The 26,179-nt window shown below is 42.2% G+C and overlaps 1 long non-coding RNA gene across 1 annotated transcript in view; it reads right to left on the bottom strand.

The window, feature by feature from the left end:
- Positions 1-1,462: 1,462 nt before the first annotated feature.
- Positions 1,463-26,179, bottom strand: part of LOC143940007 (uncharacterized) — an 88,629-nt gene continuing 63,912 nt past the window's right edge. The window contains exon 2 of the long non-coding RNA XR_013263798.1: positions 1,463-1,632. This is a non-coding gene — a long non-coding RNA (uncharacterized LOC143940007). The remainder of the gene's footprint in view (positions 1,633-26,179) is intronic.

Here is a 26,179-nt window from a genome sequence, read left to right as displayed (position 1 = left end):
AATGTAATTTATTCTCAAGGATAACACAACTGGATTTAGTCGGTTTCAGGCAGTTTAGGTACAGGAGGTTATGTGGTAATGTATATTGGGTACTAGAGATAATGTGGTGGGCATGTTAATGTTAAACACAGGAGGTAATGCAGAGGGTATGTTAGGTACAGGAGTTATCACAGAGGGTGTGTTGGGTAAAGGAGGTAATTTGAGGGGAGGGGGGGGGGGCATGTTAAACACAGGAAGTAATGCGAGGAGCATGAAACATACAGGTAAGTACAAGTAATGCTGTGGACATGTTGGGAACAGGAGGTAATGCTGGGGGCACGTTAGGTACAGGGTATAATACGAAAGTTCATTAGGTACAGTCACTGTACTCTACCTAAGCAGAAGCAGTGTTTCCAACCTCAGACAGGACTAAAGAACACCTCCCCTTTTCTCTTCTCAGTAACATACATAGGAGGTGTTCTAAAGACCACATAAAAAGAGTTAGAACAATGCTAACTGATAAAGACTTTAGAGTAAGACTTTTTGGCTGCTTGGGTAGAGGAGGTAATGTGGTGGGCATGTTAGGTACAAGAGATAATGTGGTGGGTATGTTAGGTACAGAAGGTAATATGGTGGCATGTTAAGTACACTAGGCAATGCAAAAGTATGTTAGGTACAGGAAGTAATGCGATGAGCATGTTAGAATGCAGGAAATAATGCAGTGGCATGTTAGAAAAAGGAGGTTATTTAGTGGGCATGATAGGTACAGTTATTAATGTAGTTGGTATTTAGGTACAGAAAGTGGGCATACAGTGGGCATGCTGTGTACAGGAGGTAATATGGGGAGCATATTAGGTACAGGAGGTAATGTGATGGGCATGTTTGGTACAGAAGGAAATGCAGTGGAATCTTAGGTACAAGAGGTATTTTGGTGGGAATGATAGGTACATGATTTATTGTGGTGGTATACAAGGTATAGGAGGAAATACAGGGGCATTTTAGGTACAGGAGATAATGAGGTGGTATGTTAGATATGGATGGTAAGGAAACAGGTATGTTAGGTACAGTGGTAATCTGGTGGGCATATTAGTCATAGAAGATATTGCAGTCAACATGTTAGCTCCTGAAAACATGTTACAGAGATGCAATCTGTTACATCTGGAGCAATACGTACTGTACTGAAGTCTAGGGATTCTGACCGCTATCTTGCATGTGTCATTCTATACCACTGCTATATGAGGAAAAGGACCCCACTATTGCAACAAATTCACAAAAATGTTAACAGAGAACTCAAATAAATGAGTATATCATGAAGATGTTACAGAATAGAAAAGTAGTTTTAGCCTAATTAACATTTTGAATGTGCAAGTGAACTGGACTCACAAGTCACATTTTCTGAACTTACATTTTTACTCGATTTAGAAAGAAAGTGAACTTTTAGAAAATTATTTTCAGATCTCATTAACTTGCCCAGAACAGCAAATGACTTGTAAAATGAATCACTTTAATTTCCCATGCATATTGTGTATGAGACCTAATGTATGACTGTAATCTTGACTGGTGCTCCTCGTTCCTTTGTCATCCATGGGATCCACTTGACAACTTTATTTATGTAAAACTGGCAACTGTTCGATAAGTACATCTTTTTCTCACCTGCAAATGATATTATGCATATTATGAAATATTTGTTTGCAATGAAGATTGAACGTGATTTTTAACATAACTGGCTAAAAAAAATTCAGACTCAACAATAGGCAACTTTTTAAACTTTTAAAAAGTTTTTTTTTTTTTTTTTACTTTTGTTTTAAAATTGTATTTTAAACCTATGATGTGTTCAAAAATAATAGCAATTCTCCATGAATTATTCTATTCTTTTATTATTAAAATGTATACAATGTTATCAAGCCAAGTAAACCTGATTTCATTTTAAGCTAGTGGTTTTAAAAAAAAATGACATAGTACAAAGCTTGTGAAAATTTCTGTAAACCAGCATGCTAACAGATTGACACATAGTTCACGTGTATATGAGGATAGCATGTAAAGCGTTGGCTAGGTGTTGTTTCCATTGGATCAACCTCAAACTTCCAAGAAAAACATGTTTATCAATCCCGCTGAAAGCATACCCCTCTATGCTTTTGCAGAAATATCCAGCTGCTGAGCGGTCAATGTGAAAGCACAGAATGTGAGGGGTGTGTCAGGAAACTAAACTCCCTTGTGGTTTTACTGACAACTAAGGCAGCAAAAATGTTACACTTCTTTACTGAACCAACACAGGTTAAAAGCAAAGCATGCATACTTTCTATTAATAAGTTTTGTATTTTTCTGTATTTTGTATTCTCACATATTGATGTGATCTAATAGATAGATAGATAGATACTGTAGACAGATACATAGATAGATACTGTGTAGATAAATAGATAGATATATTAGATAGATAGATAGATAGATAGATAGATAGATAGATAGATAGATAGATAGATAGATAGATAGATAGATAGATAGATATGTTTTTCTACATATTTCCCAGATTAGAAGGCATTTCCCAGGCTTGGCATTATTACCTTTCCAAATAACAGCTCTATCTCGCCATGCTTGTTAATCTTAAAATACAGTGCCTTGCAAAAGTATTCACCCCCCCACCCCCCCCCCCCCCCCCACCCCCTTTGGCATTTTTTGGAGTTTTGTTGCCTCAAACCTGGAATTAATATAGATTGTTTGAGGATTTGCATCATTTAATTTACAGAACATGCCCACAACTGAAGATTTTTTTTTTTATTGTGAAGCAAACAACAAATAGGACAAAATAACAGAAACAGTCAACTATTCACCCCCCTAAAGTCAATACTTTGTAGAGACCCATTTTGTGGCTATCACAGCTCCAAGTCGCTTTGGATAAGTCTCTATGAGCTTGCCACATCTTACCACTGGGACTTTTGCCCAGTGCTCCTTGCAAAACTGCTCCAGCTCCTTTAAGTTGGATGGTTTGCACTTGTGAACAGCAATCTTTAAGTCTGACCACAGATTTTCTATTGGATTGAGATCTGGGCTTTGACTTGGCCATTCCAACACATTTACATGTTTCCCTTTAAAACACTCAAGTGTTGCTTTAGCAGTGTGTTTGGGGTCATTGTCCTCTTGGAAGGTGAACCTCCATCCTAGTCTCAAATCACACACAGAGTGGTACAGGTTTTGCTCAAGAATATCCCTGTATTTAGCACCATCCATCTTTCCTTCAATTCTGACCAGTTTCCCAGTCCCGACTGCTGAAAAACACCCCCCCACAGCATGATGCTGCCACCACCGTGTTTCACTGTGGGGATGGTGTTCTTTGGGTGATGTGATATGTTGGGTTTGCGCCAGACATAGCGTTTTCTTTGATGACCAAAAAGTTCAATTTTAGCCTTATCAGACCAGACCACCTTCCTTCGTACATTTTGGGAGTCTCCCACATGCCTTTTCACAAACTCAAAATGTGCCATTTCATTTTTTTGCTGAAAGTAATGGCTTTCTTCTGGCCACTCTGCCATAAAGCCCAACTCTATGGAGCTTACAGCTTGTTGTTGTCCTATGTACAGATACTCCAGTCTCTGCTATGGAACTCTGCAGCTCCTCCAGGGTTACCTTTGGTCTCTTGTGCTTCCTCTCTGATTAATGCCCTTCTTGCTCGGTCCATGAGTTTTGGTGTGTGGCCGTATCTTGGCAGGTTTGATGTTGTGCCATGTTCTTTCCATTTGGTTATGATATATTTGATGGTGCTCCTAGGGATCATCAAAGATTTGGATATTTTTTTAAAACCTAACCCTGACTTGTACTTCTTAACAATATTGTCCCTTACTTTTTTGGAGAGTTTGTTGGTCTTGGCAGTGTGTGGTTAGTGGTGTCTCTTGCTTAGGTGTTGCAGCCTCTGGGGCCTTTCAAAAAGGTGTGTATATGTAATGACAGTGTCATGGTTATGCAGTGATCTTCCTGATTGCTTACCTCCCCTCATGTGTTCAGACTAAGAGGCCAGCCACTTCCACCTGGTGGTTTTTATAACCTCTCCTCTAAGCATGGCTCCACCCCAGGCCCTATCAGGGAACCTTATATTAACCTGTGCACTGCAAGCCAACAGTGCTGATCAACCATTGTGTATTCCTTTGTGTGTTTAGCTTCCTGTTACCTGCCGTGTGCTCTTCTGTCGTTCCGTTACCGACTTTGGCGTGTCTTTGACTATCCCTGTCTGCTTGTGGCCCCGACCTTGGCTTTGTCCCTTACCATCCCTAACCTCCTGTTGCCTACCATGGGTGTGAGCTGGGGGACCCTGGGGGTCGCGACCTGGAGCCAGTTGCAGCCAAGTCCATCCTCACCACTCGAGGCTCTGTGAACACCTGCTGGCTCTTAGACTCCGTGCCCCAGGGAATCTTACTCTCTAACCCCGGTGGGACCTGTCTCCCGTCCGCAGCAGTCAGCCGTAGGGTCCACAACCTCGTGGTGCACTCCTGATCCCTACGGTGTGCATCTGTCACCTCGCCTCAAGGTGACCTGAGAGACAGATCATGTGACACTTAGATTGCACACAGCTTTTTATGGGCTTCATAACAAAGTGGGTGAATACATAGGAACATGGCAATTATTATCAGTTTTTTATTTCCGAAAAAAAGTTTTATGTATATATTTTTCTAGTTTTACTTCAGCAACTTAGACTATTGTGTTCTAATCCATCACATATAACTCAGATTAAAAAAACATTGAACTAAAGGCTGTAATGTAACAAAATAGGTAAAAAGCCAAGGGGGGTGAATACTTTTGCAAGGCACTGTATTTCCAAATTGCTTTAAATGCCAATGCATATTGTGTACGAGACCTAATGCATGGCTGGAATCTTGATCAGTGCTCTTCAGCTCTTTGTCGTCCTGGGATACACCTGACAATTTTGTAAAACAGGCAACTGTATGATAAGTACACATTTTTCTCACCTGCAAATGAAATATTCAGAAATATTTAATTGGAATGAGGATTGAAAGTGCTTTTAAAACACATTTAAAGGAAACTCCTTTTTTTTTTTTTGTTATTGTTGTTTAAAATATTATTGTAACACGGCTTTTATCTTTTTTTTTCAGCACATAACTGCCTAAAACAATTTCAGACTCAATAAGAAGCCTTTTTTTTTTTCTTATAAAACAATTGTTTTACTTTAGTTCTAAAATCATCGGGTGTGTTAAAAAAAAAAAAATTCCAATGCTTCATTAATTCTTTTATAAAAATGTATGCAATGTGGAATGGTACATGACAATTAGAGTGTTTTGTTCTCTCCTAGTAATCTTGCTAGTAATGCACTCCCTGATTTAGGGTCACAATACCTACTAACAGTACTGTAGCTATGGAGAAGCAGTGTTGTGTCACTCTTATGCTGCGTACACACGTAGCCAACTATCCGGCGGACATAGTCTGACGGACTTCCCGCCGGACTGTCTGCCGGACTTTCCGAACGAGCTACTTGCCCACACACTGCACTTTTTCAGTGGACTAATATGGCGTACTAAGTCTGTCGGACTATCCGCCGTACTTTTGAAATGAACGGACTCGCCCACACACGCGAAGGAAAGTCCGCTCATTTTGAGCACGTCTCCAGGTAGCCCGGGGCCAGCGAAGGAGGCGTCGCTGGCCCCGTCACCTGGTATGGACTTAAAGGGGAACCCCTATGCCGAAAAATAGGCGTGGGGGTCCCCCCCTAGGTCCACATCAGACCCTTGTCCGAGCACGCTACCCGGCCGGCCAGGAAAGGGGGTGGGGATGAGCGAGCACCCCCCCTCCTGAGCCGTGCCAGGCCGCATGCCCTCAACATGGGGGGTGCCTTGGGGAAGGGGGGCCGCGCGCCCCCCCACCCCAAAGCACCTTGTCCCCATGTTGTTGAGGACAAGGGCCTCTTCCCAACAACCCTGGCCGTTGGTTGTCGGGGTCTGCGGGTGGGGGGCTTATCGGAATCCGGGAGTCCCCTTTAATAAGGGGGCCCCCGGATACCGGCCCCCCACCCTATGTGAATGAGTATGGGGTACAATGTACCCCTACCCATTCACCTGTGGAAAAAAGTAAAAATAAAACACAACACACAAGGGTTAAAATAGTTTATTGCACAGCTCCGGGGGTCTTCCGTCTTCGGGGGACTCCTCTGCTATCTTCTGCTAGCTCTTTTACTAGCGGAGGAGCCCGGCTTTCTTCTTTGCCACCGCCGCCCTCTTCTTCCGACTTCGGGGGTCTTGTCCCCCTCTTCGGTTCTTCTTGCCGGGCCACCGCGCCTTCTTCTAGCTCTTTTACAGGCGATGGCCCGATCTTCTGTTGCCGCTGTCGCCGCCTTCTGTTCTTCTCTTCTTCTCTTCAGATGTTGCCTCGTCGCATCCTCCGCTCACAATGGCAGAGACGTGGCGCACGGCGACTTATATAGGGACATCGCTGGATGATGTCCCCGCCCATTATGATGTCACAGTCCCAGAGGATGCTGGGACTGTGACATCATAATAGGCGGGGACATCATCCTGGAGACGCGCTCAAAATGAGCGGACTTTTCCCCTTTGGGAAAAGTCCGTTCATTTCAAAAGTACGGCTTTACAAGATTGGAGTACAAAACTACTTTCTAAGTCCGCCGTACTTTTGGGTATCAATTTGTTCCCACAATTAGAGCATTCTTTTGGTGGTATTTTATCACCACTGGGATTTTTCTTAGTTTCTGTTATAAAATGATGTAAATACCTACTTTTTCTCCTTCACTGATGGACACTGATAAGGCAGCACTGATGGGCACTGATGATGAGGCACTAATATGCAGCACTAATAGGCGGCACTGATGGGCACTGATACTCGACACTGATGGGCACTCATAGGTGGCACTGATGGCACTAATAGGCGACACTGATGGGCACTGAAAGACTGAACTGATGGGCATTTATAGGTGGCACTAATTGGCACTTATAGGCTGCACTGATTGGTACTGATAGATGGCTCTGATAGGCAGCACTGACGAGGAGGCACTGGCAGGCATTGCTTGGCACATCTAATGGTCACTGTTTTTTTTTTTGGCATTGTGGTTCCAAAAGATGGGACAATCCCCCAAAATGAGGGGCAGTTGGAAGCTATGATGTCACTGGCCTAACTCTAAGCTCTTTGGAAATGTCCAGTATGTCCAGAGTTAAAACAGGCCTAAGACTGTAGAGCCACCCAATCCCTTTTATGACACTCGCAGAGTCACAGGTGCCACCCCACACTTTTTAGTTTTCTTGTTATACAGTGCCCTGAAAAAGTATTCACACCCTTGACATTTTCCACATTTTGTCATGTTACAACCAAAAACTTAAATGTATTTTATTGGGATTTTATGTGATAGACAAACACAAAAGTGGCACATAATTGTGAAGTGGAAGGAAAACGATAAATCGCTTTCAATATTTATGACAAATAAATATCTGAAAAGTGTGGTGTGTATTTGTATTCAGCTCTCCTTTGCAGAACCACCTTTTGCAGCTGCAAGTCTTTTTGGGTATGTCTCTTCCAGCTTAATTGTAGAAAATTATTACCCCAATTGGGACTTTTAAGGAAGAATATGCCACTCAGTGGCAACTTTCCACCGACCAGTAAACATGTCTGATGACCCAGTGAACAAAATTCCCCGTTTTCGTGGGTAATATACATACATCCCCTATTTATGTACGGCCCTTGCATGTGCGGGAACCTGGGGACCTGGCACCACCCTGATTGGTCTTGATGTGCTTGGTGCGGCGCATCTATTGGAACATGCATATATTTATTTTATACTTATGATGATTCTATACATATGCACCCATTTCTTCCCTGAAGAAGGAACATAAATTTCCAAAACGCGTAGGGTTGCTTTGTGAACATCCACAAGAATTTTGGCCCTTCACTGTATCAAGGGCAACATGATGTTCTAATTATTCCGAGCTTTAGGGTGCTCTAAGTATATGTATCTTCAATGTCCTCATGCAATGGATTTTATGATGTAATGTTGTTTAAACCATGTGGTCAACCTTCTTATATCAATTCTAATAAAACTTTGTATACTTTTTAAATTTTTGTTATATATATTTACTGTTATTCACATTCTGACTTGAAAGTCCCAATTGGGGTAATAATTTTCTACAATTATACATGCTCGGGATGTTGACAGAACTCTCTTTGTAAAAAAGACCAGGACTATAGTGGCTGTTCCCCTTTCATTTCTGTCTCTACCAGTTTGGCACATCTAGAGAGTGAATTTTTTGCCCATTCTTCTTTTCAAAATAGCTCAAGCTCTGTCAGATTGGACGAAGAGTGTCTGTGAACAGCAATTTTCAAGTCTTGCCACAGATTTTCAATTGGATTTAGGTTTGGACTTTGAGTGGGCCATTCTAACACATGAATATGCTTTGATCTAAACCATTCCATTGTAGCTTTGGCTGTATGTTTAGGGTTGTTGTCCTGCTGGAAGGTGAATTGCAGACTTTAACATGTTTTCTTCTAATGCCCCATACACACTATCAGTTTTTCTGCTGAGTTTTTCCTTCAGGTTTACCAAAACCATGTAGTGCAAGGGCCTGCCTGACTGCATACAAATTTAAACTCCTAAGGTTTGATCTCATATTATATGGTTTTGGTAAATCTGAAGGAAAAACTCAGCAGAAAAACTGATAGTGTGTATGGAGCTTTAGATTTCCCTGTATTTGTCTCCATCCATCTTCCCATCAAATCTGACCAGCTTCCCTGTCCCTGCTGAAGAAAAGCATCCCCACAACATGATACTATCACCACCATGTTTTATGGTGGGGATGGTTTGTTTAGGATGATGTGCAGTGTTAGTTTTCCGCCACAGATAGCATTTTACTTTTAGGCCAAAAAGTAAAATTTGTCATCTGACCAGAGCACCTTCTTCCACATGTTTGCTGTGTTCCCCACGTGCCTCTCGCAAACTGCAAATGGGACTACTTTCTTTCAACAATGGCTTTCTTCTTACCACTCTTCCATAAAGGCCAGATTGGTGGAGTGCACAACTAATAGTTGTCCTGTACTAAGCAAAGAGGGTACCCCCCAGTACATTGGGACTTTAAGGGTAACTCACATATACAAATATATAGTAAAATATAAAGTTTTATTCATATACGTAGATAAAAAATTGGTACATACATCACCATGGAACAACATTTCCAATACATACTAAAATATTTTAGTATGTATTAGAAATGTTGTTCCATGGTGATGTATGCACCAATTTTTTAGCCATGTATATGAATTAAACTTTATATTCTACTATATATTTGTATATGCGAGTTGCCCTTAAGGTCCCAACGTAGTGGGGGTACCCTCTTTGCTTGGTTCTGAACTTCTGGGTTGCTGGCAACAATTCTGGTTCACTTGGGATGTAGCAAGTTTTGTTTTAGTTGTCCTGTGGACAGATTCTCCCTCCTGAACTGTGGATCTCTGCAGCTCCTCCAGAGTTACCATGGACCTCTTAGCTGCTTCTCTGATTAATGCTCTCCTTGCCTGGCTTGTCAGTTTAGGTGGACAGTCATGTCTTGATAGGTTTGTAGTTGTGCCATACTCTTTCCATATTTGGATGATGGATTGAACAGTGCTCCAAGCTTGGGATATTTTCTTATAACCTAACCCTGCTTTAATCTTCTCCACAACCTTATCCCTGATCTGTCTGGTATGTTCCTTGGCCGTCGTGATGCTTTTTGTTCACTAAGGTTCTCTAACAAACCTCTGAGGGTTTCACAGAAAAGCTGTAGTTATACAGAGATCTAATTAATCACAGGTGGACTCTATTTACCAATTAGGTGACATCTGAAGGCAATTGATTCCACTAGATTTTAGTTAGGGGTATCAGGGTAAAGGGGGCTGAACACAAATGCACGACACACCTTTCAGACATTTATTTGTCAAAAATGTGGAAAACTATTTATCATTTTCCTGCCACTTCACAATTATGTACCACTTTGTGTTGGTCTATCACATAAAATCCCAATAAAATACATATTTACGTTTTTGGCTGTAACATTAAAAAATTTGGAAAATTTCAAGGGGTATGAATACTTTTTCAAGGCACTGTAGCAGTACAGTTGAAGAATATAGAATTCGAGCATTTGTCCCTGGGTTCATGCGGCCTCAAACAGCACCCAGCTGCCTAATTTTTCAGTGGCATCTGAATATCGATGATGACTGCAGCTGCCAGTGGTCGGCTCTCTTGTAATCAGAGCAGCCTACTAGCCGCTTGATTGCTATTTCAAGCAGCAGGAGGTGACATCCCCCCTGCTAACCTTCCACGGCTCTCCCGTCCCACCGGGAGACCTGAGCTACTAGCCAGCACAGCCACTGGCTGGACAGCCAAGCAAATCTGGGATCGGCTGCTTTGTTCGGCTGTTCATAACAGTAAATTAGAAGCGATTACATCACTTCCAGTTTACTCAGGAAACATCGGTGCCAGTTTTGAAAAATCTATGCTTTTGCTTTTAACCACTTGCTTACTGGGCACTTAAACCCCCTCCTGCCCAGACCAATTTTCAGCTTTCGGCGCTGACGCACTTTAATTGACAATTGTGCGGTCATATAACACTGTACCAAATTACATTTTTATCATTTTTTTCCCACAAATAGAGCTTTCTTTTGGTGGTATTTAATCACAGCTGGGGTTTTTATTTTTTGCTAAACAAACAAAAAATATGCACTGATGAGGCAGCACTGGTGGGCACTGATAGGCTGCACTGGAGGGCACTGATAGGCTGCACTGATGGGCACTAATAGGCACAGTTAAGGTGGCACTGATAGGCACAGATAAGGTGGCACTGATGGGGACAGATAAGTCGGTACTGATGGGCACAGATAAGGCAGCACTGATGGCTACTGATAAGATGGCACTAATGGGCCCTGATGGGTGGCACAGATGGGCACTGATAGGTACCACTGATAGATGGCACTGATGGGCACTGATAGATGGCACTGATAGGTGGCACTGATGGGCACTGGTAGGTGGCACTGATAGATGGCACTGATGGGCACTGGTAGGTGACACTGTTGGGCACTGATAGGTGGCACTGATGTGCAGCACTGTTTAGGCACTGATTGCGGGCACTGATAGGTGGCACTGTGGGCACTCATAGGTGGCACTGTTGGGCACTGGTAGGCAGCACTTGTAGGGGGCACAGGTGGGCACTGAGGAGCTGGCGGCACATCGCAGTGATTGGAACTGATGTCTCTCTCACTGCCGCCGGTGATCAGCGCGAGTAGAAGAAATTACCGGCTTTGTTGACATTCCAGGATTAGCTGTAATTGGCTGACAGCTGATCACGTGGTAAGAGGTCGGGATCGACCCCTTAATCTGATCTGTGATCCAGCAAGTCTCATAGACTAGCTGATTACAGAGCGTGCCACGCGCGCCCTTCAGGGGGTGCGCAGGCCGCTTGTGCACGGAACGACGTCAATAGACGTCGTCCTGGCAATGCAGGTCCACGCTGTAGCCGTCATTCAGCTATAGCACGGATCTCTAGTGGTTAAGGGCAGAGGAGGGATTTGGGGTCTTATAGACCCCAGATTTCTCTTTAAAGAGATCCTGTCACTGCCTACTGCTGTCACAAGAATGTTCACATCTTGTGAGAGCGATAAAAGTGATAAAAAATGTTTAAAAAAAAAATCAACAGGGTAAAAAAATAAATAAAAATAAAATAAATTATTATTAATAATAAAAAAGTGCCCCTGTCCTCCCGTGCTTGTACGCAAAGGCGAAATCGCATGTCAGTTCCACACGCACACAAACAACGATCGTCACACACATATGAGGTATCACTGCAAATGTCAGATTATGGGCAGTAATTCTAACACCAGACCTCCTCTCTAAAGCGGTAACCTGTAAAGGCTTTTAAAGCATCGTCAATGGATAGTAAAATTTACATTGTTTGTCGCCATTTCACGAGCGTGCGCAAATATATGTGATGGAATTCTAAGGAATTTCTGCTATAATCTTTATGAATTTTAAGGAATGTGTTTATTGCACAAGGTTTTGCATGATGACAACAGGATTATCCTGGCAACATACCCAGTGCACATCAGGCTACAATCTGGGTTTGCTAAAACAACAACTTGAAAAAAAATGTGCTATGTTCATAAATAAATGATCTATATTGTGTGGTTATATAAATGAATGATCGATACAGTGTGGGGAAAAATAATTGATAAGGTCCTGTGCAACCACCAAAAAAAAACAACACATGAATCTTTAAATTTTAACAACACAAGTAAAATGAGTGCAGTGGGGTTTGCTTTGTTCATCTACAAAAGAGCTTATAGAAAATCATATAGATATGAAGTTTACAGAGCAATGTGTGTTTAAAGAGTAACTCCACTTTTATTGAGAAAAAACAATCCTCTCTTATATCTTAGTACAGATTTCTGGCAAAATCAATGAGCCAATTCAGTACACCATTTGTGTTTGGGACAAATCCAGGTTGCCATATTTCACTGAATTTTACAGAATATTAGATTACAGCAGACTGAAAATGAAGATATTTTTTAATAACAATAGATTACAATATAGCTTGTGTCACAATTGTATATGCTATATTATTTTTTAATGTAATATTTTTTTCTCTTGAAAGCGGAGTTACCCTTTAAGGATTTGAACTGTAATCCCACACACGTATATAGACAAAGGGGTTGTTTTACTAAAACTGGAGAGTGCAAAATCTGGTACAGCTCTGCACAGAATTTTCCATGTTTTTTTTTTTTCAAAGCTTAAAGAGGAAGTAAACCCTGATGAGTTTACTTCCTCTTTCATTCCCTGCAAAGGCAAAGCATAATGGACTACTATGCATCGCATAGTAGCCTATTATGTGTCACTTACCTGACACAGGAGCCAGAGAAGTCGCCACTGTCCCCTGTAGTCCGCCGCATCCATCTTGTTGGTGGGGTCTCGCAGCTCCGCCGCTGTCATTTGGCGAAGCCGCCATGACGTCACTCCCGCGCGTGCGCACGGGAGCCGACACGCGCGGCAGCTCCATCGCTGAGAATGCCGCGCTCAGTGCGCCGTAGACAGTGGTGCCCGTTTTCGGCCAAATATCTCCTAAACCATATAGGTTTAGGAGATATTGCTTGGACCTACAGGTAAGCCTTAATCTAGGCTTACCTGTAGGTCAAAGTGGTTTGTAAGGGTTTACAACCACTTTAACCACTTAAGGACCAGCCTCGTTTCGAGATTTTGCTGTTTACATGTTTAAAACATTTTTTTTGCTAGAAAATTAAATAGAACCCCCAAACATTATATATTGTTTTTTTTCTAACATCCTAGAGAATAAAATGGCGGTTGTTGCAATACTTTTTTTCACACCGTATTTATGCAGCAGTCTTACAAGCATCCTTTTTGGGAAAAAATCACTTTTTTGAATACACCAGTAAAATTAGCCCAATTTTTTTTATATTGTGAAAGATAATGTTACGCCGAGTAAATTGATACCCAACATGTCACGCTTAAAAATTGTGCCCGCTTGTGGAATGGCGACAAACGTTTACCCTTAACCTCCCTGGCGGTATGATTATTTCAGATTTTAGGTGCTGACAGCGGTACCATTATTTTGCATGGAAATTTGCCATTTTATATTGTAGTCCTGCAATTCTTAGGAATAACTCTCTTAAATCTGTTCAAACCAGAGTCTAGCAGACATCCCGGATATGATAAAATTTAAAAATATAATATAATTTTATATATATGTCTATCTATCTATCTATCTATCTTTCTATATAAAATAAAAAACTATAAATAATTTTAACAAATAATAATATAATAATAATAAAAATTATTCAATAATGTAATCAAATCAAAAACACTGAAATATGCGGAGTTGCAAAATTGTCGCTGTCATTACTTTTAGTGTTTGATGACGAATTTCCCCATAAATTACTATTGCTCAATTCTGCGAGTGATTCTAATTTATTATCGCTGTTTTCTAGCTGGTCTATAACCACTTTTGATGTAAACTGACATTTTTTGGTTGCTATGGACAATTTCCAGTTTCCAGGCATAAAGAACAGTATTTATAATATAAAACTGCATGCAGGACACTGGACAAACCACTAGGGACAAAGGGGGTGTGTAATTATATGATACAGTACTGTAATCTGTAAGATTCCAGTATACTGTATCTATACTGTGTTTTTTACTTTTTGAATTTGGCGCCGAACTCCGTCAGTGTGCATCGCTACGCTCGCAGGGAACAGAGCTCGGCACTGTCATAGATCGAGCGAGACATGGCGGCTTGCTGATCACAGCAGGGAGACATTGCTGGATCTAGGGGACAAGATAAGTAACCCCCTACCTGGATCCAGCGATGCAAACCCGAGTCTGGCTCGAGAATACCGCTTATGGTAATTAAATCTCACCCCGAGCCAGACTCGGGAATACCGCCAGGGAGGCTACAAATCTCCATAGGCTATGGTTAAAAAATTCTACAGGTTGCATGTTTTGCGTTACAGAGGAGGTCTAAGGATAACTCACATGTGTGGTTTGAACACCGTTTTCATATGCGCGCACTACTCACGTATCCGTTCGCTTCTGCGCGAGCTCAGCGGGACGGGGCGCGTTTACATTTTTTTTATTATTATTTATTTTACCTTTTGTTTTTTATTTTTACACTGTTTAAAAACAAAATGTCACTTTTATTTCTTTTACAAGGAATGTAAACATCCCTTGTAATAGAAAAAACTTGGCAGGTCCTCTTAAATATGAGATCTGAGGTCAAAAAGTCCTCAGATCTTATATTTAGATTAAAATGTAATAAAAAAAAAATTGTAAAAAAATAATTTAAAAAAGTTGGCCCTTTAAGAGCTATGGGCGGAAGTGACGTTTTGACGTCGCTTCTGCCCAGCAATTGTATGGAGACGGATGGGGGCCACCTTCCCCTCACTCGTCTCCATACTGAGCCAGCAGGAGGACGCGATTGCCTCCGCCACTGCCGACAGCTCCGGTTAGTGGCGGAAGGCACTGGATCACGGCGGGGGCCCCCACTCCCACCACCGATAAAAGTGATCTTGCGGCGAAGCTGCCGCAGGGACCACTTTTATCTTGTATTAGACCACCCGCTGAAGGAGGGGATACCGGAGTTATGGCAGCTAACTGCTGTCATAACAATGATATTCTCCTTCAAACAGCCGCTGTAAAACTGCGACGGGCGGTCCGTAAGTGGTTAATTGAACAATCCTGAAGTTAGAAGCTGGCTACAATGCAGAGCTGCACCAGATTTTGCACGCTCCGGCATAGTAAATCAGCCCTAAAGTGTTTGTGTCAAGCTCTTTCTGATCAGCAGTTTTTAGCTGTTTTTACATTTTTGTAACTTTGATTCTGTGGCGAATAAAGTTGTATGAAATATTATTTTTCATTCGCAGTAATCAGTAATCAGTAATCTGATTTTTGCATTTGTAAAGGAAGGTGAAAAAAAAGAAAAAAGCTACATAACAGGAAAGTAAAAGTATGATCATTCTTCGTTATCTTAATAAAGCATATAATCTCAAACGAAGAAGATAAATCTTTAAAAAATGAGTATCAAACATAAAAAGGAATGTGTTAAAATATGCCAAAAGACATTAACAGAGAACAAAAGAGAATACAAATGTAGACAATATTGAATAGAAGCAAGTAAATTAGTTCCTTATTTCAATCAGAGTTGGCTGCTAAATCATGATGCAGCCTGGCCTCCTTGTAGATTAAAGTACATGTAAATCCAATCACTGAACTCTCATATAAGCTTTAACATGTTAATATGAATTCAAAATTCTTTATCAATGATTTTAAATCTGCAGCTTTTGTTTAAAATAAATACCTGGTGATCTTGTCATAAAGGCCATTGTTCAGACACTTCCTGTCATAGGGTGACAACACTCCTTTCATTGTCTGCTATTTGTGCTCTTGTGTCGTCATGTAGGCATCTGAAGGGGACTAAAAGTGTCTGTTTTAACACTCCCTACTCAAGCATGGCCTACTGAAATCACCATCAAGAAACCCACCCTTAAAAAGACCACACAGCAGTTGCTGGAGTGCATGCATGTAGACAAGAAGGCTACAAAGGGGCTACAGAAGATCAGCCTCTAAAAAAAAAAAACGTTAATTAAAATAAAGTATTTTATAAAAGAAAAAAAAAATAATGAAAATGTCAATTTAACAATACACATAACAATGGGGAAACCTAATAGCATCCAGTTAAGATGTCCATCTTTTTTTTATAGTGACCTTGTTGCTATACTACCTTTTCCAGGCAAGCACTCCTTGTGAAAGAACACAGCTCTGATGCAGAGGAATAGTCCCCATAAAGAATACAGCACCAATCCAGAGGATTGGTCCCTAAAGTCCACTGAGAAATGGACACTTCCAGGAGTATTGATCTCCTTGGTCCCCCCACAGCTCTCCTTGGCTCCTCCTGCTGACCTCCATGCCACTACTCCCCTATAGTAATGTGGAGGTCAGCAGGAGGAACCAATTAGAGCTTCTAGACTGGTATATAGACTTTAGACTTAAGGCCCGTACACACGATCAGACTTTTTGACAAAAAACATGCAAATTAGCTGTTTTAAGGTAACATCTGTACGTGTGTACGCTCCATCAGACAAACCTTTTTGGTTTTCATTGGACAAAAGTTTGTTCTGCAAACAGACAAACTTTTCGTCAACAAAAGTCAGACGGAGCAAAGTCCGATCGTGTGAAACTTAAGTCCAAAGTACAAACACACATGCTCAGAGCCAATGCAAAAGATCAGACAACAATAAAGAAGTTGACCAAAGGTGGTGGTAAAGAATAGAAAAACCACATGATTTGGTGAAAGTTGGCTGAAAAAGTCCTGCCGTGTGTATGCAATACAAGTTCACGGCCAATGCCCTTTGGACAAAAATCCACGGGAAAGTTTGTTTGAAGTCCGATTGTGTGTAAGAGGCTTTAAAGTGGTTGTAAACTTCTGGAAGCTTGTCCTTCTATAGTGTGTACTTGTATTAATCTAAAGCACCTCATGTTATTCTTAAGGCCCGTACACACGATCAGGCTTTTTGATAACAAACATGCAAATTTGCTGCTTTAAGGCAACATCCGTGTGTATACTCCATCGGACAAACTTTTTCGGTTTTCATTGGACAAAAGTTTGTTCTGCAAACAGACTATAGCCTTGTACACACGATCGGACTTCAAACAAACTTTCCCGTGTATTTCTGTCCAAAGGGCGTTGGCCGCAAACTTGTTTTGCATACACATGGTAGGACTTTTTCAGCCAACTTTCACTAAATCACGTGGTTTTTCTGCTCTTTACAACCTACCTTTGGTCAACTTCTGTATTGTTGTCTGATCTTTTGCATTGGTTCTGACATGCGTGTTTGTACTTTGGACTTAAGTCCGATGGTTTTCTGTACACACGATCGGACTTTGCTCCATCGGACTTATGTTGTTTTTGTTTATCATAAGCGCGGTTTATATTCAATTTTTTTATGGCTATATAGTATCCCTGCTGGAGTGATGGGGGCTCTGAAGGCTAGTAAAGGCTGGAACAGAAACTAAGGTACCCACAGGCAGTTGGGGCAGAGAAGTAATTCCCCTCTGGAAAACTGGATGGGCCCAGTTGCTACTGATTTGAATGGATCTACCTTGTCTGGTCATGGGCTGGGAAAGCAGAGAGTCCATAGTGTCTGTGCCCCCTGAGAGTGGTCACCCTAGGGGTGCTCTTAGCAACACTTGGGTGTGGGACCCCACAGTGTGAAAGGGAACATAGTCACGGCACCAAATACTTTTTTCGGCACTGAGCCTTTTGGGGCATTTCACTTTTGTGTGTGTTATTCCTTTCACTAGGATGGAGGGGGAGAGTCCTTGGGCTTGCCCTGATATCTAGGGGGAGAATGTGTGGCCCTCCGGCTCCTTCCTCCTCCGACCCTGGGGGAGGGGGGGGGGGCTCTCTTCGGGAGTGCCCCACAACCTAGTACTTGGTGGTTGGCTTCTGCTGGCTATGAGGAGAGGGGTCCGCCAGGCCTTCTGACTAGACGAACCATGTTCCTGTCAGGAGCCTTGTGCACTAGGAGATCAGGGTAGAGGCCCTACCTCTTCAGGGGCTGGACAAAGCACACTCTTAAGTGCACTTTTTTAGTGTGTGTTTCACCTGCATGATTTTTGTTAACTTTACTTTTCTTTCTGTGTTAGTTTTTAAGCACCACCGTGGATTAAAAAAAAAATAGTAAGTGTTGTCACCCCCATTTTAAATAAATTAAGAGGGAAAAGGTGGCCTCTAGTCTTATCACACTTTCTGACCTAGGATGACAACGCTACTCCTCCATAAATACAGTACAATGAGAGAGTGTTGTCACCCTGGGAGAGAAAGTGTGCTACTGGCAGGATTACCAGGTGCCCTTAAAAAAATAAAATAAACAAAACAATATAATCCAGTCACCGCATCCAAGTACTTGTACACTTCAATGTATTACATTTTTGTCTGTGGGTTTATTTTGACTTTAACCCCCCTGGCGGTGTTCCCGAGTCTGGCTCGGGGTGAAAGTTTTGTACCATTAGCAGTAACCCCGAGCCAGACTCGGGACCGCATCGCTGAATGCAGAAGGAGATTACTTACCTTCTCCCCTGGATCAGGCGATGTCCCCCCGCTGTACGAGCGGCTCGTCCTCCGCCGGATCTATCACGGAGCCGATCTCCGTTCCCTGCGAGCATTGCGACACACAGGGGCAGAGATCGGCGCCAAATTCAAAAAGTAAAACACACACTATACATACAGTATAATGTAATCTTACAGATTACATTGCTGTATGTAATTATTTCACATCCCCTTTGTCCCTAGTGGTCTGCCCAGTGCTCTGCATGTAGTTTTATATTATAAAAACTTTCTGCCTGGAAACTGGAGATTGTCCATAGCAACCAAAACTGTCCCTTTACATCAAAAATGATTTTCAAACCAGCTAGAAAACAGCGATAATAAATTGGAATCACTCGCAGAATTGATCGATAGCGATTTGTGGGGAGATCCGTCATCAAATATTTAAAAGTAATGACAGTGACAATTCTGCAACTGAGCAAATTTCAGTGTTTTTGATTTGATTACATTATTGAATATTTTTTATTATTGTTATATTATTATTTGGTATAATTATTTATAGTTATTTATTATATTATAATTTATGATTTAATTTTTCAAACTTTATCATACCCGGGATGTCTGCTAGACTTTGGTTTGAACAGATTTAAGAGTTATTCCTATTGCCGCGTACACACGATCAAACAATCGGGTGGAAAAGTCCGGCAAACTCAAGTCCGCCGGACAATCCCCCCGTGTGTAGCCTCCGGCAAACTTTTTTTACCCAAAAGTACGGCGGACTTAGAAAGTAGTTTTGCACTCCAATCTTCCTGCCGGACTTGCATTTCGGCGGACAATCCGGCCATGCGTATGCCAGTCCGCCGTACTTTTGAAATGAACTGACTTTTCCCGCCCGGAGAAAAGTCCGCTCATTTTGAGCGGGTCTCCAGGTAGGCGGGGCCCGCGAAGGAGACGTCGCTGACCCTGCCACCTGGTATGGACTTAAAGGGGAACCCCAACACCAAAAAAAATCAGCTTGGGGTCCCCCCAGGTCCACATCAGACTCTTGTCCGAGCACGCTACCCGGCCGGCCAGGAAAGGGGGGGACGAGCCAGCGCCCCCCTCCTGAGCCGTACCAGGCCGCGTGCCCTCAACATGGGGGGTGCCCTGGGGAAGGGAGGCCACGCGGCCCCCCCACCCAAAAGCACCTTGTCCCCATGTTGACGAGGACAAGGGCCTCTTCCCGACAACCCTGGCCGTTGGTTGTCGGGGTCTGCGGGCGGGAGGCTTATCGGAATCCGGGAGCCCCCTTTAATAAGGGGCCCCCGGATACCGGCCCCCACCCTATGTGAATGAGTATGGGGTACAATGTACCCCTACCCATTCATCTGTAAAATAAAGTACAAAAAAACACAACACACAAGGGTTAAAATAGTTTATTGCACAGCTCCGGGGGTCTTCTGTCTTCGAGGGTCTTCTCGCCGGACTCCTCCGCTAACTTCTTCTAGCTCTTTTACTAGCGGGGGAGCCAGGCTTTCTTCCTCGCCGCCACCCTCTTCTTCTGACTTCGGGGGTCTTGTCCCCCTCTTCGGTTCTTCTGCCGGGCCACCGCGCCTTCTTATAGCTCTTTTACAGGCGGTGGATTCTGATAAGCCCCCCGCCCGCAGACCCCGACAATCAACGGCCAGGGTTGTCGGGAAGAGGCCCTTGTCCTCATCAACATGGGGACAAGGTTCTTTGGGGTGGGGGGGGCGCGCAGCCCCCCTTCCCCAAGGCGCCCCCCATGTTGAGGGCATGCAGCCTGGTACGGCTCAGGAAGGGGGGGGGCGCTCGCTCGTCCCCCCCTTTCCTGGCCGGCCGGGTAGCGCACTCGGACAAGGGTCTGATGTGGACCTGGGGGGGAACCCCACGCTGATTTTTTTCGGCGTTGGGGTTCCCCTTTAAGTCCATACCAGGTGGCGGGGCCAACAACGTCTCCTTCGCGGGCCCCGCCTACCTGGAGATGCACTCGAAATGAGCAGACTTTCCTCCGCGTGTGTGGGCGAGTCCGTTCATTTCAAAAGTATGGCGGATAGCACGGCGGACTTAGTACGCCATATTAGTCCGCTGAAAAAGTGCCGTGTGTGGGCAAGTAGCCCGTTCGGAAAGTCGGACGGACAGTCCGGCGGGAAGTCCGCCAGACTAAGTCCGCCGGATAGTTGGCTACGTGTGTACGCGGCATAAAAATTGCAAGACTACAATATAAAACGACAAATTTTCATGCAAAATAATGGTACCGCTTTCAGCACCTAAAATCCGAAATAATCATACAGCCAGGGAGGTTAATAAACCTTCATATGCACACATACCATTGACAGAAGTCCATCAAATTTATTTTAGCATATGAAAGAGAGCCTCAAGTGTGAAGAAAACATCAGTATTCACTACAATCCAACTTTCTTTGCTATGTGAAAGTAGAAAATTCGGTGCAGTTTTCCAACTATTTCAGCTGGGGCTCAAGTACCAGGCGGATCTGTTTAAACTCTTTCCTATCAGTAGGTGTACTCAGTATCAGCAGTTAGGCTGAAAAAAATCAGCAACATCAGTGATGGATCCATCAAGCATGAAATTTATGCCTAACCTTGAATCAGCAATCTGACTTCTATTGACAATTTACAGGTATATCTGTGACTTTGTGAATGTCATCATGATGCTGTCTCTAAAAAAGAGTAACTTGTAGTTTGCTGACTGATGCTGCTTTAAAAACCCTGCCGCGTTTATTACTGGCTCCAGTTACACAAAATGCTGTAAAAACATGGCCTTTGAAAAATGTAGAGCTTTGAAAATGTGGAATACACTTCCTCCAGAGGTGGTTCTGGCCAGCTCAGTAGATTGCTTTAAGAAAGGCCTGGATTCTTTCCTAAATGTACATAAGATAACTGGGTACTAACATTTATAGGTAAAATTGATCCAGGGAAAATCCGATTGCCCCTCTGGGATCAGTAAGGAATTTTTGCCCATGTTGTAACAAATTGGATCATGCTTTTCTGGGGGGTTTTCGCCTTCCTCTGGATCAATTGTGGGTATAGGATTGGGTATATGGGATTGTATGATATTTTAATTTTATTTCTTTTTTATGGTTGAACTAGATAGACTTGAGTCTTTTTTTCAACCTGACTAACTATGTAACTATGTAAATGTTAAATCCCAACTGTAAAAAGTTAATTAACTTTGTTGTTTGCCCCTTGTATGAAAAATGGCCATATCATATTCCTACTTTGGTTACTACAAACTGAGGAGCAGAAGCAGCCACAAGTGCGTTAACGTGAAAGTAGGGTGTTTTTACATATCCATTCTTCACTTCTCCTGGTGTAAAATTTTTTTTACACATATGGTTTCCATTTTTTTTAGTCAAATGAAAGAGTTTTAGTGAAATATTGCATGTAAATATTTGCATTTACAGTTTTCAGCCAGCATGTGGAGCTTTAGGCTCCTTCTCACATGCAATTAAGCGCAACGTCTTTAAAAACAAACCTGTTGCTTACAGAGTTCAGTAACTGAAGCTCTGATTATACACACAGCTAAATGAATCAGAGAAGAGACTCCTCCCATCTTCCTCCTGGGCCTCTAGGTTTCTATACAGAGTTTTATTAGAGATAGCCAGTCTGAAAAGAAGCTTAGCTAATTTGCAAGCTATTCCTTTATAAAGATACCCATATAGTTGCTGTTCCAGAGCTGCACCAAGTTACATGATCTAAAATGACTTTTCATGTCATGTGACCTTGAACCATAGGACTATAGGACTATTGGATCATCTGTCTTCTAGTTTAAAACAGCCTTACCTTCAGGAAACCTTCTCCTCTGTCTTTATATATGAAGCAAATGTGTCAAATCACTTTAATATGTTCCTTCCAGTATACCCTTAAAGTATATGTACATCCAATAACTAAAATTTTACGTAATTTTGAACATTTTAATATAATTTTCAATTTAATATTTTCAAATCTGTAGCTTAATGGAGCATGATGGTTCTTGTCCAGGCACTACCTGTTATAGAGTGAAAATGATATGTCCCTGTCTTCCCATTGCTCTCCTGAATTGTCACCATTTTACAAGTGTTTCTGATGGGGGACTACAAATGTCACTGAACAGGCATTTTCCACATCTATCACTATTAGGAAGCCAATGCAGAGCAATAGCATTTAGCCACTGCTGAAGTGCATGCATGTTATCAGGAAGTGGCTGAAATAAGCTGAATCAGATCAACAGCACTGTGATTCAGCATCACCTGATATAAAAGGGCAAAAGCAGCATTGTTTTAAGAAAAAACAGAGGGTGATTGTTTATGATTCAAGAGGTAATTAAAGCGGAACTAAACCAATCAATTTATTGGCTTCAAAAGACAGTTACCTTCTACTGTCACATTGGTTGTGCTCTCAACCAAACTGTTGAACCATCAAATGGCTGGTGTCATAACTGATCATATGTTCAGCATCATGGCAGTTGCAGATCAAACAGAGGCTAAAATGGCAGCTTCCTTGGTTGAAAAAGACAGGAGGGTTTAGTTCCGCTTTAACAAAGGATGACATGGTCTTAAAGTTTGTGCCCCTCTTCTAAAATGAGATGAGGAGTGGGGTGGATTTTATGCACATTTTCTGGAATTGCACACCATCCAACAGTTCTGGTCAGAAATTACAGTGCTTTGCAAAAGTATTCACCCCCCCACCCCCCCAGCATTTTTTGTGTTTTGTTGCCTCACAACCTGGAATTAACATAGCTTGTTTGAGGATTTGCATCATTTAATTTACTCAATCTGCCCACAACATTGAAGATTTTTTTTATTGTGAAGCAAACAATAAATAGGACAAAATAACATAAAAAGTGTGCATACGTATTCACCCCCCTAAAGCCAATACTTTGTAGAGCCTCCTTTTGTGAACAGTAATTTTTAAGTCTGACCACAGATTTTCTATTGGATTGAGGTCTGGGCTTTGACTAGGCCATTCCAACACATTTACATGTTTCCCCTTAAACCACTCAAGTGTTGCTTTAGCAGTGTGTTTGGGGTCATTGTCCTGCTAGAAGGTGGACCTCCGTCCTAGCCTCAAATCACACACAGAGTGGTACAGGTTTTGCTCAAGAATATCCCTGTATTTAGCACCATCCATCTTTCCCTCAACTCTAACCAGTTTCCCAGTCCTGACTGCTGAAAAACATGATGATGTTCTTTAGGTGATGTGATGTATTGGGTTTGCGCCAGACATAGCATTTTCTTTGTTGGCCAAAAAGTAATCTCATCAGACCAGAGCACCTTCCTCAATACATTTTGGGAGTGCCTTTTCACAAATGCAAAACGTGCCATTTTGTTTTTTGCTGAAAGTAATGGCTTTTTTTCTGGCCACTCTGCCATAAAGCCCATCTCTATGGAGCATACGGCTTATTGTCGTCCTATGTACAGACACTCCTTAGGTCTCAGTGCTGCCTCTCTGATTAATGCCCTCCTTGCCCGGTCTGTGAGTTTTGGTGTGCGGTCGTCTCTTGGCAGGTTTGCTGTTTTGCTATGTTCTTTCCATTTGGTTATGATAGATTTGATGGTGCTCCTAGGGATCATCACTACCTAACCCTGACTTGTACTTCTTAACAATATTGTCCCTTACTTGTTTGGAGATTTCCTTGGTCTTCATGGCAGTGTTTGGTTAGTGGTGCCTCTAGCTTAGGTGTTGCAGCCTCCAGGGCCTACAGGGCCTTTCAAAAAGTTGTGTCTATGTAATGACAGATCATGTGACACTTAGATTGCACACAGGTGGACATCATTTCACAAATTATGTGACTTCTGAAGGTAATTGGTTGCACCAGAGCTTTTTATGGGCTTCATAACAAAGTGGGTGAATACATACGCACATGCCAATTATCAGTTTTTCATTTCTGAAAAAAATATGCATATATTTTTCTAATTTTACTTCACCAACTTAGACTGTTGTGTTCTAATCCATCACATATAATTCAGATAAAAAAAAAAAACCATTGAACTAAAGGCTGTAATGTAACAAAATAGGTAAAAAGCCAAGGGGGTAAATACTTTTGCAAGGCACTGTATGGATTGTGTCAAGTCGGTCACGACAATCAATATTAAACCTTCTATAGAAGTTTGTTTATTGGGCTTGGTAAACCCATTAGCACCAAAAAAGAATTTGCGTACAATACTTACCCTGCTCTTGTTTTTATGCACGTAAAATAATAATTCTGAAACTGGTGGCCCCCAACCATCATGGCCTGGCATTAGTAAATAATACCTTACCCTTGTACAAAGCTACCTATATTAGTAGAAGGGTACCATCTAAATTTGATAAGGTGTGGGGTGGTTGGATTAATGACAATTCCACAGTTTGAGATTGCTTGTTAAAAGTAGGTTAAAAGTTCATACTGTGGGCAGAGTGCTGAATATCTAAGGTCCTTTGTGAGCACCTGGTACAGTCACTATTTGCTTTCTTGGGGTGTTATGATTGGAATCTGCAAGTGCTTAATATATGCTCTGTATTCTGTTAAAACTATTGTATGGGAGCTGCATTGTTCACTGGTGCTGATACATTGTAGTGCTGACTGTTGAATGTTTCTACGTTTGTAATTTTCTTATGAAAGTTTAAATAAAAATAATAATAATAATAATAATAAAAATTAGATTAGGAGGCCCTTCTAATTCACAAAGGGGGTGCAAGGTGCTTTGCTAAATATTAGCAACCTGCTCAGTTTTCTATGCTGTGGCTGTTACACCTACCAGCACCAGAGTTTTTCCTGACTATGTGCGGGTCCTGCCTATTTAGTGTGTTTACTGTATGGGCAGAGAAAGGCACATGAGCTGTCCCCCCAGTTACCGACGGACACTTCTCGTCCTGTATTCAGGTCCAATCTGGTGGGGATCTGTGTGTCAGTGTCCTTTTTTGTTGTGATCCCTTTTTTAACTAGGTGCTGAACTTGAGCCACTTTCTGTTTCACTCTAAAATAGAAACTAGCATGGATAGTGCAGATAGGCCTGAAACAGACATATCTTCTTTGTTAATGTGGGGCATCTATTTGTGCCAGTTTCCTGTGCCATCATATTGGCACAGAAAGTTTTTTTTCAACTCCTCCTATAGTGCTTTAGAAAGCAAGATATCATCTAATTAGGGTTATTTGTTCCAATACTACTGGGATGTAAAATCAGTGAGTAGCAACAGCACCTCTCAGGTGCACTGATAGCCTCTGACGTGATAGATGGAATGGCCACTCTGTACTCAAGTATGGAGGCTTCCAGGAAGGATGGCGTGTGGCTGCATTTACCCTTCTCCTCAGGAACCTCTCTCTAATGCTAAGCACTGTCCCTGATAGAAGGGTGACTTGTGCCTACACTAGCAACATTCAAAATGTGCGCCAAGCACGGGAGCCAGGGTTTGTGACCCAAGATGATCGTCAGAGTCACAAGGGGCACCAGTATCCACTTGGATAGCTGTGCCCTTGTGGCCCAGGAAACCATAGAGGATCTAGGTTCCTCTTGACTTTCTTTCCCTCTGTAATGCTGTTGCGATTGAGTACCACCTGCAGTGCAGAAAGAGACTGCACCTGCCGATACACTGTAAAGTAGTTTTACCCTCTGACATTTTGGTAGTGATATCTGTGAGTTCAACAAATTA

The sequence above is a fragment of the Lithobates pipiens genome, unplaced genomic scaffold (assembly GCF_037356315.1).
Source record: "Lithobates pipiens isolate NorthernLeopardFrog02 unplaced genomic scaffold, aLitPip1_a1.2 Scaffold_3, whole genome shotgun sequence".
Classification (NCBI taxonomy): Eukaryota; Metazoa; Chordata; class Amphibia; order Anura; family Ranidae; genus Lithobates; species Lithobates pipiens.
This window is presented reverse-complemented; position numbering and strand designations above follow the sequence as displayed.